Here is a 12,899-nt window from a genome sequence, read left to right on the forward strand (position 1 = left end):
CTTCAGGCTAAGATGTTGCTGATGGAAAAAATGGTAAACACTGCCAATTTTGGTGGCAATTTGAATTCTAGTATTCTTTCCCAACCCACCTGCTAACATTTATTTTTCAGGATGCTCAAACAGCTTCTCCTTACTTTCTGCTCAGATTTTACAGCTGCCATTTCATGGAAGAGGCAGAGCGAGCAAGTTTATGTCATCATCGGGAAACTAGAACCTGTATTTTGAAATTTTATTGACACTCGGTGAAATAAAATAGTCAAGACTTCTTTCTTCCAGCTTTAGTTGTCCATACTGTTTTCAATTCTGTCAGTACGGGAAGGGATTGACTCTAACAGCACTTGCTGGTGGGTCTAGAAATAGCTGTGACGTGGTGGAAGCACACCAGATTACAGTCAGCAGACTTGAGTTTGAATTTGGACATTACTGTTAAATACCAGTACAATTTTATTCTAGGCTGTTGTTCCTTAATTTCAATTTTCTTTTCTGTTAAAATGAACATAGTCTTTAAAAAATGCAGAAGTAATTTTTGAAATAAACAACTGTAGAAAACAACAAATTGTTATTTGTGTAGCAGGTTAATGAGAGCTAACGTCTCTTATGTGCTTATTGTGTGTGATATGACTGTAACACTATTTAGTGTGCTTAGTATATATTAGAGGGCTTATCAAATGGCTCAGTGGTAAAGAATTCATCTGCCAATATAGGAGACCAGATATGCAGGTACAATCCCTGAGTCAGGAAGATCCCCTGGAGGAGGAAATAGCAACCCACTCCAGTATTCTTGCCTGGAGAATTGCATGGACAGAGGAGCTTGGTGGGCTACAATTCATGGGGTTGAAAAGAGTTGGACAGGACTGAGTGACTGAACTCTAAGTGTATTAACTTATTTGATATTCACAATAGTCACACGAGAGAGGTACTAGTACTACCTTTTTCTTACAAACAATTGAACCACAAAATTATTAATTAGCTTTCCTAAGGTCACTTATTTAACAACTGTTGGGCCATTGTTTAAACTCAAGCAATCTGAATCCAAGAATCTTAGAAAATTAAGATCATGGCATCTGGTCCCATCACTTCATGGCAAATAGATGGGGAAACAGTGGAAGCAGTGGCTGACTTTATTTTTCTGGGCTCCAAAATCACTGCAGATGGTGACTGCAGCCATGAAATTAAAAGACGCTTACTCCTTGGAAGGAAAGTTATGACCAACCGAGATAGCATATTGAAAAGCAGAGACATTACTTTGTCAACAAAGGTCCGTCTAGTCAAGGCTATGGTATGTCCAGTGATCACGTATGAATGAGAGAGTTGGACTATAAAGAAAGCTGAGCACCAAAGAATTGATGCGTTTGAACTGTGGTGTTGGAGAAGACTCTTGAGAGTCCTTTGGACTGCAAGGAGATCCAACCAGTCCATCCTAAAAGAAATCAGTCCTGAATATTCATTGAAAGGACTGATGCTGAAGCTGAAACTCCAATACTTTGGCCACCTGTTGTGAAGAGCTGACTCATTTGAAAAGACCCTGATGCTGGGAAAGATTGAGGGCAGGAGGAGAAGGAGATGACAGAGGATGAGATGGTTGGATGGCATCACCAACTCAACGTATATGGGTTTGGGTGAACTCTGGGAGTTGGTGATGGACAGGGAGGCCTGGCGTGCTGTGGCTCATGGGGTTGCAAAGAGTTGGACACGACTGGGCGACTGAACTGAACTGAATTGAATCTGAATCTAAAAGCTGTGTTTTAAACTGATGTGTCCCTGATAGCTCAGTTAATAAAGAATCCCCTGCAATGCAGGAGACCCTGGTTGGATTCCTGGGTTGGGAAGATCCCCTGGAGAAGGGATAGGCTACCCACTCCAGTATTCGTAGACTTCCTTTGTGGCTCTGCTGGTAAAGAATCTGCCTGCAATGTGGGAGACCTGGGTTCGATCCCTTGGTTGGGAAGATCCCCTGGAGAAGGGAAAAGCTATCCTCTCCTGTATTCTGGAACGCAGAATTCCATGGACTGTATAATCCATGGGATCACAAAGAGTCGGACATGACTGAGCAACTTTCACTTGGACTTGGATGTATATACTACACTGAGAATGAGCCCCATGGTTTATTGCTTTCATGAAATAGTTAAGAAAGAGGAATTGAATCAGTCTCTTTGGAATATTTCACTAAATTATTTAATCACAAAGCAAAAAAGAATTGGAAATAATGGAGTTTGAATTCCTTCTTCTAATATAGAGAACTAGAATAACTTTTAAGGCCCCTACAGTATTTATTTTCTCACCAACACTCGAGATTATGGCGATCGCTAGCCTGTACTAAAGACACGTGTTCACCAAACCTTGTCCCAAGAAACAATCCATTCATTTTACATAGATCAAGCAGCAGCTGCTTAAAGCCATCATTTTGCAGTTTCCAAGCAATTAAAACTTGTCTCCTTGGAAATTGGCTGTTGTCAAGCAGTCTTGTTCTACTACAGCCACTAGAGGGCTCATTAGAAAACTTCCAGATAATTGTATTATTAAAATGTGAACGTTTACACCAAGTCAGTCAGTACCTAAATGTTTAAGTGCTTCAGAACTATTTTCCCTGAAGAGCAAGGTGATTTATCAGGGCACACATACTAGACACTTTCAGGGTTATCTCCAGAGGCTCCAGCTTTGTTAGGCAATCGCTGGAGCTTCTATCTTAATATTGCCTCAAGGTTTTAACAATTTCACAAGTTAACTCCTGGGAGAGACCTCTGGGGGCAGGCTTCTTAACAAAGAACATTGAGATAAACTTTATTCAAAGTTTAAAGCTCTCCCCAAGGAAAAGGAGATGGGTAACTGCACACAAAATACCAGTCAACAGTAGAGTCATTACTATAGAAAAAGGAAGACACTTTAAGAAACCTCCAGGGTGTTTTATTTTCTCTAAGAGCCACTAACGCCAGAATGAATGAGAACTAGACCTCTGTTAACATCAACTCTCTTTATATTCATGCAACCATTCATTCATTTATTCTCTCAGTTCATTCAATTAGTCATTCTGATATCCTGGATCATTGTTATAATAGCTTTCCATATCCAAAGTTCTAATTAAACCAAGTTGAATAATAATTTAGGCAACATAATTGCAAAGAATGTGTCTCACCTTGTAGCATGGAAGCTTTTTACCACTTGATATTTCTATTTGCAGCATTTAAAATAAATTTGTCCAAGTTTATAATAAAATCTTGTGATTTTCTACAGTTTTACTGCTCTTTGTGAATCATGGTATAGATTTTTCCTACTTGAACACAATTTACTGTTAGGATTACAGTCTTTTTTTTTTTTTTAAGATTGGCCTTATGGTCGGGGATCTTAGGTCTAGGATGAGGGATCAAACCCACACCCTCTGCAGTGGAAGCGCAGAGTCTTAACCACTGGCCTGCCAGGGAAGTCCCATGATTACAATCTTATGTCTGAAATTTATTACTAGATTGTCTATAAATTCTTTTACCTAGTTTTGAAAGCTATATAGATTTTATATCTATATATAAAATGCTACATACAGATTACAAACATACATACATATAGATACATTTAATAAAATTGTGTTTGGACTATTTCATTAGGTAATTCCAACTCATGAAACATGTATTATCACAATTAAGAACCTACAAAAAGTGAGATTTTGAGCTAAGGAAAATAACTTCAGATAAAAATAGGATAGTGATAATGGAAATTATCTACTACTGCTATAGCATCTTTTTATTCTAAGTTCATCATTAAATTTCCTTGATATGGAATTTCTATGACTACATTTGAAATGGTTAAATTAACCACCACTACTCCCTTCCCTCATGTCCTCTGTTTTTTATGTGCATTAATAAATTAGTAACTAAGGAGATATATATAGAGATATAAAACAAATCACTTTGCTGTACATTAGAAATTAGCAAAATGTTGTAAATCAACTTTATCTCAATAAAATAATAAAATAAATTTTAAAAAGAAATTAATAACAGTGTTTATTTGAAGGAAATTGATGGATGTGGAAAAAGGATATGTATCTCATTGTATATCTTTCCTTGGCCTTGGAAGAAAAGCTATGACCAACCTAGACAGCATATTAAAAAGCAGAGACATTACTTTGCTGAAAAGGTCCATCTAGTCAAAGCTATGGTTTTTCCAGTAGTCTTGTGTGGATGTGAGAGTCGTACCGTAAAGAAAGCTGAGTGCCAAAGAATTGATGCTTTTGAAGCGTGGTGTTGGAGAAGACTCTTCAGAGTCCCTTGGACTTCAAGGAGATCCAACCAGTCCATTCTAAAAGAAATCAGTCCTGAATATTCATTGGAAGGACTGATGCTGAAGCTGAAACTCCAATACTTTGGCTACCTGATGCAAAGAACTGACTCATTGGAAAGACCTTGATGCTGGGAAAGATTGAAGGCAGGAGGAGAAGGGGATGACAGAGGATGAGATGGTTGGTTGGCATCACCGACTCAATGGACATGAGTCTGAACAAGCTCCGGGAGTTGGTGATGGACAAGGAGGCCTGGCATGTTGCAGTCCATGGGGTCGCAAAGATTTGGACATGACTGAGTGACTGAACTGAACTTACATCTTTCCTATATTTTATTTTCTAAAATATATGAAAGAAAGTAACATCTACTCAATGACTAAACTACATCCATAATTAAATAAATGAATGCATGGCAGAAGTACATTATGCAAGGGTGTTTTCACGTTATTAACTGGCACAGGACATAAACTTTTATCCCATTCAAAGTGGCAGAGAGTACATTTTAAAACGGTGTTAATATCATCTAATTCAAATGGGAATTGTTTTTTAAATTTTAACCTGATGTAGTTTAAAAATTATAAGTCAAATTCTTAAAATCTAACTGACCATTGTGTTTCCCCACTAGTCTGGTGTGCACTTCAAGATATAAACAAATTTAGTATTAGTAGGGGCTTCCCAAGTGGGGCTAGTGGTGAAGAATCCTCCTGCCAATACAGAAGACATAAGAGACACAGGTTCAATCCCTGGGATTGAGTCTCCTCATTAATCTCAGAACTCTTTGACTTCATTCATTTATTGTTTATTCAAAGTGACTGTTCATTACCAACTTAATATAAGGGATGTGTTATCCACTGGACATCAGAAAATAGAAATTTTTTAAAAGTCAAGTCTTAATTCTCCACCCTCAAATAATTCATCATGTAAAGAGAAAAACAGACATTGATTTCAGATGTTTAGAATATAATGTGATAAATGCAATAGTTGACATGAAAAGATGTCACAAAGACACAGACGAGTCCTAGAAAGACATTTCAAAGGAGATGACTAAAGGATTTTAGGATCTCATCATGTTACAACCCACACATCTACCAACTATCCTATTTTCGTTTCAAGGCTTCATGCTCGATCTTGGAGTAAGCTCATATAATTACTATTCTTTCTCCCACTACTTTTCTTTTTCCAAAATTTTTATTAATGTATAATTTACATATAGTAACAATCACCCTTTGACTATATATTTTTGTGATTTTAAACAAACATTTGTAGTCATGTAGTCATAGCCATATTCAAGCCATAGGATGATCCCCTGCATATGTGCTAAGTTGCTTCAGTCCTGTCCGACTCTGTGAGACCCCATGGACTGTAGGTTGCTACGCTCCTCTGTCAGTTGGATTCTCCAGGCAAGAATACTGAAGTGGGTTGCCATGCCTTCCTCCAGGGGATCTTCCTGACCCAGGAATCAAACCCCTGTCTCTTATGTCTCCTATATTGACAGGCAGGTTCTTCACCACTAGCATCACCTGGGAAGCCCCTAGAAAAGTCCTGTCACCCCTAAAATTGGCCCACACCCCTTGCTAGTAAACCCTCTCCCCCAAGCAGCCACTGTGACCATACATCTCTTTCTGTGCTTATAGTGTCAGCTTTTCCAGAAAGTAATCATATTGTAAAAGTGGAATCAAATAATATGTAGTCTTTTACAGTATTTCTTTTTCATTTCTTTGGCTTAAAAAATAACTTCAGTTTCAGACCACACCCTCTAGAGCCAGAACTCACATCTCTAAGAGTGAGAGTAGAAAACTGCTTTTTTTCTGTGACTTCTAGCTCCCCAGAGTATGTGTTCTCCTTTCTTATTTCCACCACACACCCCAAAGCAGCAGTCTCTTCCACTCTATTGCTCAGAAAATCTGGAGGAAATTCCACAATAATTTACTCTGAAATATTTATAAAATATCGAACTCACTCTTACTTTTCAGCGATTTGCCCTTTGTTTCCAATTTTTGCTATTTTTTTCTGGAATTGTTTCAAAATTTACCATTTTTTCATTAATTTATCTATACTCTCTTCATTCTTGGTAGTACCCTCACCTTCTGTTTTATAGAAGAAATGCAAATCATTAGGCAGCATCATTTAATGGCATTTTTCATATTTTCAGCCATCTTCTCCTCTCTCATGGCAGTATCACCAAATACAATTATTGTTAAGAACTAAGATTCAACCATGACACTGTTGCTAATTGCAAGGAACTGATTACTGGCTATAAGCAGGAAGTTTTTGTGTAGTAATAGAAGTGAAAGCCTGCTTGCAGGACGCAGCATGAATGGACACAGCCGATCATACAAAGACTGTTCATAAATGCAGCATGCAGTCTTTCCCATGACCTCTTTTCCATTTCTTCATTTATGATGTTGGGTGACTGACATCATCCTATCAACTTACTTTTTACTTCTACATTTAGCTGTAATGTACTTACTTGGAGAAAAAAATTGTTTGAACATATTTAGCTTGTCATGTAGTAGCTTCCTTAAGCCACAATGCATCTAGATCAGGATTTCTCAGTGGCAGCTGTATTGACATTTGGGGCTGGATAATTCTTTATGTCTGGGGTTTTGTACATTGCAGGATGTTTAGCAGCACCACTGGCCTCTACCCACCAGATGTTAGGAGCATCCTCCCAAGCAATTGTGACAACTAAAGATGTCTCCGGACATTGCCAAATCCTCCTACAGACAAAATCACCCTCTCCGCACATCACTGCTCTTGATGGTACAAAGTTCTATATTTCCCAGTTGTTCATGCAGTAATTGTTGTTTTGCATTTTGGATTAACAGCAGTAATTTAAAGGTCATATCACCATCAAATGACTGATCAACCAACCTACTGGCTTCTTCCTCACTCTAGGCTTTTGTCTTTAGAAAATGTGAAATTGTAAGCTCTTTTTCTGTCCCTTTTTAAAAGGATAAAAATTTTTTTAAAACTTCCTACCATTTTTTCCCCTTTTGTGGCCTCACTGTGAAGCTTGTAGCTTCTCAATTCCCTGACCAGGGATTGAACCCAGGGCTGCAGTAGTGAAAGCCTGGAATCTTAACCACTAGGCCACCAGGGAACATCCTTTCTTGTCAGTTTTACAACCCAAGAATGTCTTTCTCAGGAATGAGAGCCATCATTTTGAAATATAATTGTCAAGGAAGAAACCTTTCTGATCTCTTAGTAAGAGTCTAACCTTCACAGAAATCAATTACTGCTAGATTTATTAGATATTAATAAAGTGGCTAGGTTTATGTTCAGGATATAAGAATCAGTGTAGTATTCTTAACAGTTATAGTTCTCAAATTTCTTAGTAGCAACACACAGAACCAATCCTAACTGTATCTAGCTATACCACATAGTCTCTTAGAAGGTCTGATAATCAAGCTTGGAAGATAAGAGCTCAGCCAATGACATTGTCCTAGAAGGGAGTACACTGCTGACACTGCTGGACAGACTCTGCATTTCCTACCATGGGTGTGGGGAACTAGGTTACAGACTCTACTACTTCCACTCCCCAAAACTGAATGCCTGGACCACTAACTTCTTTAGAAATGGATGCCACATAGTTTCTGCTTCTCACATTTTTCTTTTCTCACTTAAAATCTCAGGCTGAAATATCTAATCTCAGAACCACAGTCCTATGTCTACATTCTAGCTGTAATAAATACCAAGAAAGTGAGTTTTTGTTTTCTGCCTTGAGAGATAGTGGTAGGAGTAGTGTGGGGATTCCTACAATTTATGGCATTGTTCAAAGATGCTTGTTCCTGCAATGAGTGTTCAACATGAATAGAAATTGAATCAGGTTTATAGTAACCACACAAATTTAAAATCATAGAAAAAGGCTATTGAGAAGTGTGAGCTACTTTCATAAAGAGAATTAGCAAAATATTATTTAGTGTAAAACATTTTAGTATTTCTTGGTTAAAAGAAACTATAGGTATTTTTCAGAGAACTAGAACAAATAATTTCACAATTTGTATGGAAATACAAAAAACCTCAAATAGCCAAAGCAATCTTGAGAAAGAAGAATGGAACTGGAGGAATCAACCTGCTCAACTTCAGTCTCTACTACAAAGCCACAGTCGTCAAGACAGTGAGGTACTGGCACAAAGACAGAAATATAGATCAATGGAACAAAATAGAAAGCTCAGAGATAAATCCATGCACCTATGGACACCTTATCTTTGACAAAGGAGGCAAGAATACACAATGGAGAAAAGATAGTCTCTTTAACAAGTGGTGCTGGGAAAACTGGTCAACCACTTGTAAAAGAATGAAACTAGAACATTTTCTAACACCATACACAAAAATAAACTCAAAATGAATTAAAGACATAAATGTAAGACCAGAAACTATTAAACTCCTAGAGGAAAACATAGGCAAAACACTCTCCAACATAAACCACAGCAGGATCCTCTATGACCCACCTCCCAGAATATTGGAAATAAAAGCAAAAATAAACAAATGGGACCTAATGAAACTTAAAAGCTTTTGCACAACAAAGGAAACTATAAGCAAGGTGAAAAGACAGCCTTCAGAATGGGATAAAATAATAGCAAATGAAGCAATGGACAAAGAATTAATCTCAAAAATATATAAGCAATTCCTGCAGCTCAATTCCAGAAAAATAAAAGACCCAATCATAAAGTGGGCCAAAGAACTAAACAGACATTTCTTCAAAGAAGACATACAGATGGCTAACTAACAAACACAATGAAAAGATGCTCAATATCACTCATTATCGGAGAAATGCAAATCAAAACCACAATGAGGTACCATTACATGCCAGTCAGGATGGCTGCTATCCAAAAGTCTACAAGCAATAAATGCTGGAGAGGGTGTGGAGAAAAGGGAACCCTCTTACACTGTTGGTGAGAATGCAAACTGGTACAGCCACTATGGAGAACAGTGTGGAGAGTCCTTAAAAAACTGGAAATAGAACTGCCATATGATGCAGCAATCCTGCTGCTGGGCATACACACCAAGGAAACTAGAATTGAAAGAGAAACGTGAACCCCAATGTTCATCGCGACACTGTTTATAATAGCCAGGACATGGAAGCAACCTAGATGTCCATCAGCAGATGAATGGATAAGAAAGCTGTTGCACATATACACAATGGAATATTACTCAGCCATTAAAAAGAATACATTTGAATCAGTTCTAATGAGGTGGGTGAAACTGGAGCCTATTATACAGAGTGAAGTAAGCCAGAAAGAAAAACACCAATACAGTATACTAACACATATATATGGAATTTAGAAAGATGGTAACGATAATCCTGTATGCGAGACAGCAAGAGAGACACAGATGTATTGAACAGTCTTTTGGACTCTGTGGGAGAGGGCGAGGGTGGGATGATATGGGAGAATGGCATTGAAACATGTAAATTATCATATGTGAAATGAATCGCCAGTCCAGGTTTGATGCATGAAACAGGGTGCTTGGGGCTGGTGCACTGGGATGACCCAGAGGGATGGGATGGGTAAGGAGGTGGGAGGGAGGTTCAGGATGGGGAACACATGTACACCCATGGCAGATTCAAGTCAACGTATGGCAAAACCAATACAGTGTTGTAAAGTAAAATAAATAAATAATTTTTTTAAAGGAAGATTAAAAAAATAAATAATTTAAATTAAAAAAAAGAAACTATATAACAGGGTACATATTCCAAGTTAATTTATAAATTTTGAATGATTGAATGCTCTCAAAAACAAATGCAGTGTTTATTGAACTAAATGAAGAGGTTCAAAATAAGAATACAAGGCAATAAAAATATAAATCAAAGAATAGTCCTCTACCTAAATCACTACAGTAGAAAACAATACAATATTACTTAACTAGTTTAAATACATAAACATAGATTAATAAAAATTTGAAAGCTTAGATATTGAGATAAAAATTGACATACTTTGTAATTCAGTAAGCTCATTAAATAATAGGTCAATAAAAGAAATATTTCATAAATTAACATATTTAGTTGGTGTGTAGCATAAAAAATATAATTTACACATTATTGCAGATGGATTGAAGAGTCTAATAACTAACAAAAAAGATTTTAATTATTAGTTATTTAAGACTATCCCTGGTAATTTAGACTGGCTAAGCTTTGTTGCTACAACCTTTATAAACTCATGTCAAATTATATGAGTTGCATAGCAAAGAAAACTAATATAATAAAGTTAAAGGGGGACTGAGAAAATGGCTTTTGCTGTTATAAAACACAGACTTCGAAGATTTATAAAACTTTTTACATAATGGATAAATAATAAGAATTCAAAATTGAATAATATGAGAGCAAAATAAAAATTGTAAATATATTTAATTTCTTCATCTATCACATTAAAAATAATTAAAGGTAAAATATTCCAGCTATAAAGATTAAAAATCTCCACACTACCCAATGTGTGTATATTTTATATACTTCTATGTTCCAGGCACCTGTTATGATTTCAACCACCTAATAGAATCTCTCTGCATATTTGTTGTATGAATTCATAAATCACTGGAGACATGTAGAACTGACATGGCCACACATTCCCAATAGCCACATAAAATGATTTAACAATTTTAGAAAACAGTATAGTCACATACTCAAAGCAGCTTAACATTTCACATGCTTTGACTCAGCACTCCCATTCCATGAAATTATGAAGAGTAGAAATTAAATTTCTAGCATGAATGAATAATTGGGAAAAACATATATGTATAAAATAGGTGACTGGTTCAATGTATTATGATATGAATTCCATTGAATTCTGGGTATTCAAGAAAATTATATTAGTAAAACTATGTAGATATGCATAATAATTGTATATTTTTGTACCAGTATGTAAACGTGGCATTTAAAAGACAAAAATTTAAATGGACATTTGGAATTAAACAATTGATGAGTGGAATTGTGGATAAATTGTCACGGCCTATTACTATTATTGCTGTAATTTTGCCTATGCTGTTTTTCCAAAAGTGCTATGTTTGTTGGTATGACCTGATATATGTTTGTGTCTGCATGTCTATATGTATTGGGAGGAAAAGGAAAGTAGTGGACCTACATTAAAATATTATATATAATTGTTTATTTTTGCTTAATTTGAAAGAATAACAAAAAGTCTTTTTTCAGTGTCTAAAAAAGTGAAGATGTCAAATGAAGCATTTCCATTATGATTATGGTTATAGTATTTGGTTCATCAACAGGAAAAAAAGTTTTTGTTTTTCCCCAACATTACTATATACATATTACATGCATGCTCAGTTGCTCAGTCATGTCTGACTCTTTGGCAGTGTTTACCATTTATATATAATGGATTCCAGTTATTAAATATGCTCTTTGTGTGTAATATTGGACAGCCATCAACAACAGGACAAAAATGTTCTTTTCCTGGTGAATTCACCACCCAACAGTAACTTTCTTAAAGCTCCCTTCATGGCTTCATTCCTCAAGCTATAGATCATAGGGTTCAGTGTTGGGGGCACTACTGCATAAAAGATAGATATGATAATGTCAGAAGCAGTTGGAGAATCTGAAGTTGGTCTTAGGAACTCAAAAATGCCTGTGGAAAGAAAAAATGATACAACAAAGAGGTGGGGTAGGCAGGTAGAGAAGGCCTTGGAGCGGCCCTCAGCAGAGGGTATTCTTAGAACTGTGGAAAAGATGTGCATATAGGAGAGAACAATGGAGACAAAGCAGATGAAGGAAAGCACAGTCATGAAAGCAGCCACTCCAATCACGCCTAGGTAATCATTGGAGCAAGAGAGCTTCAGCAACTGGGGGATATCACAGAAGAACTGGTGGATTATTTTGGCCCTACAGAACGTGATGGAGAATGTGGCAGCCGTATACAAGATTCCAGAGATGCCACCACTCAGCCATACAGCTATCACGACCCACTTACAAGCTCTGGGATCCATAATGACTTCGTAGTGCAGTGGGAGGCAAATGGCGGCATAGCGATCATAAGACATCACAGTGAGAATGGCCACCTCAATCCAGGCCAAAGATGTGAAGAAGAAAACCTGAAGTATGCACTGACTGTGGGCAATATAGCCATTGCCTGTCAGTAAATTTTCAATGGACTGGGGGACCGTGACAGAAATGAAGGAGAGGTCCAGTAGCGAAAGGTGCTTCAAGAAGTAATACATTGGGGATTGGAGATGTTGGTCCAGAGTTGTGATGGTGATAATCAGGAGGTTTTCTGTTAAGGTTAATAAGTATATTAACAAGAAAAGCAATGCGTGTAAGATCTGCAGCTCACGGTTGTTGGAAAACACCATGAGGAGGAATCCGCTCATTGTGGTTACATTTGCCATAACCATTTTGAAGGTACAAATTGTGCTGGCAGCTGGAAGATAGAGAAGGTGGAGGAAATGCAGTAGAGAGATGTTAAAATATTCATTTATTCATCAATGCTTCTTTCAACAATTAATTTTTGAGTACCTGTCATTCAACAATTAATTTTTGAGTACCTGTCATTCATCAGCTGTGCCCTAGATGTTGGGGACTCAAAGTTGAAGATATGTATATCTTGTGTTCAGGGAGCTTACAGAAAACAAAAGTAAACCTGAGTGCAGATGTGATCAGAGTCACTGGTCCTATCACAGAAAAATG

At 37.0% G+C, this 12,899-nt stretch overlaps 1 pseudogene; it reads right to left on the reverse strand.

The window, feature by feature from the left end:
* Positions 1–11,550: 11,550 nt before the first annotated feature.
* LOC122429240 lies at positions 11,551–12,659 on the reverse strand (annotated as a pseudogene).
* Positions 12,660–12,899: the final 240 nt, after the last annotated feature.

This window comes from Cervus canadensis, chromosome 28, assembly GCF_019320065.1.
Source record: "Cervus canadensis isolate Bull #8, Minnesota chromosome 28, ASM1932006v1, whole genome shotgun sequence".
NCBI classification, from domain to species: domain Eukaryota; kingdom Metazoa; phylum Chordata; class Mammalia; order Artiodactyla; family Cervidae; genus Cervus; species Cervus canadensis.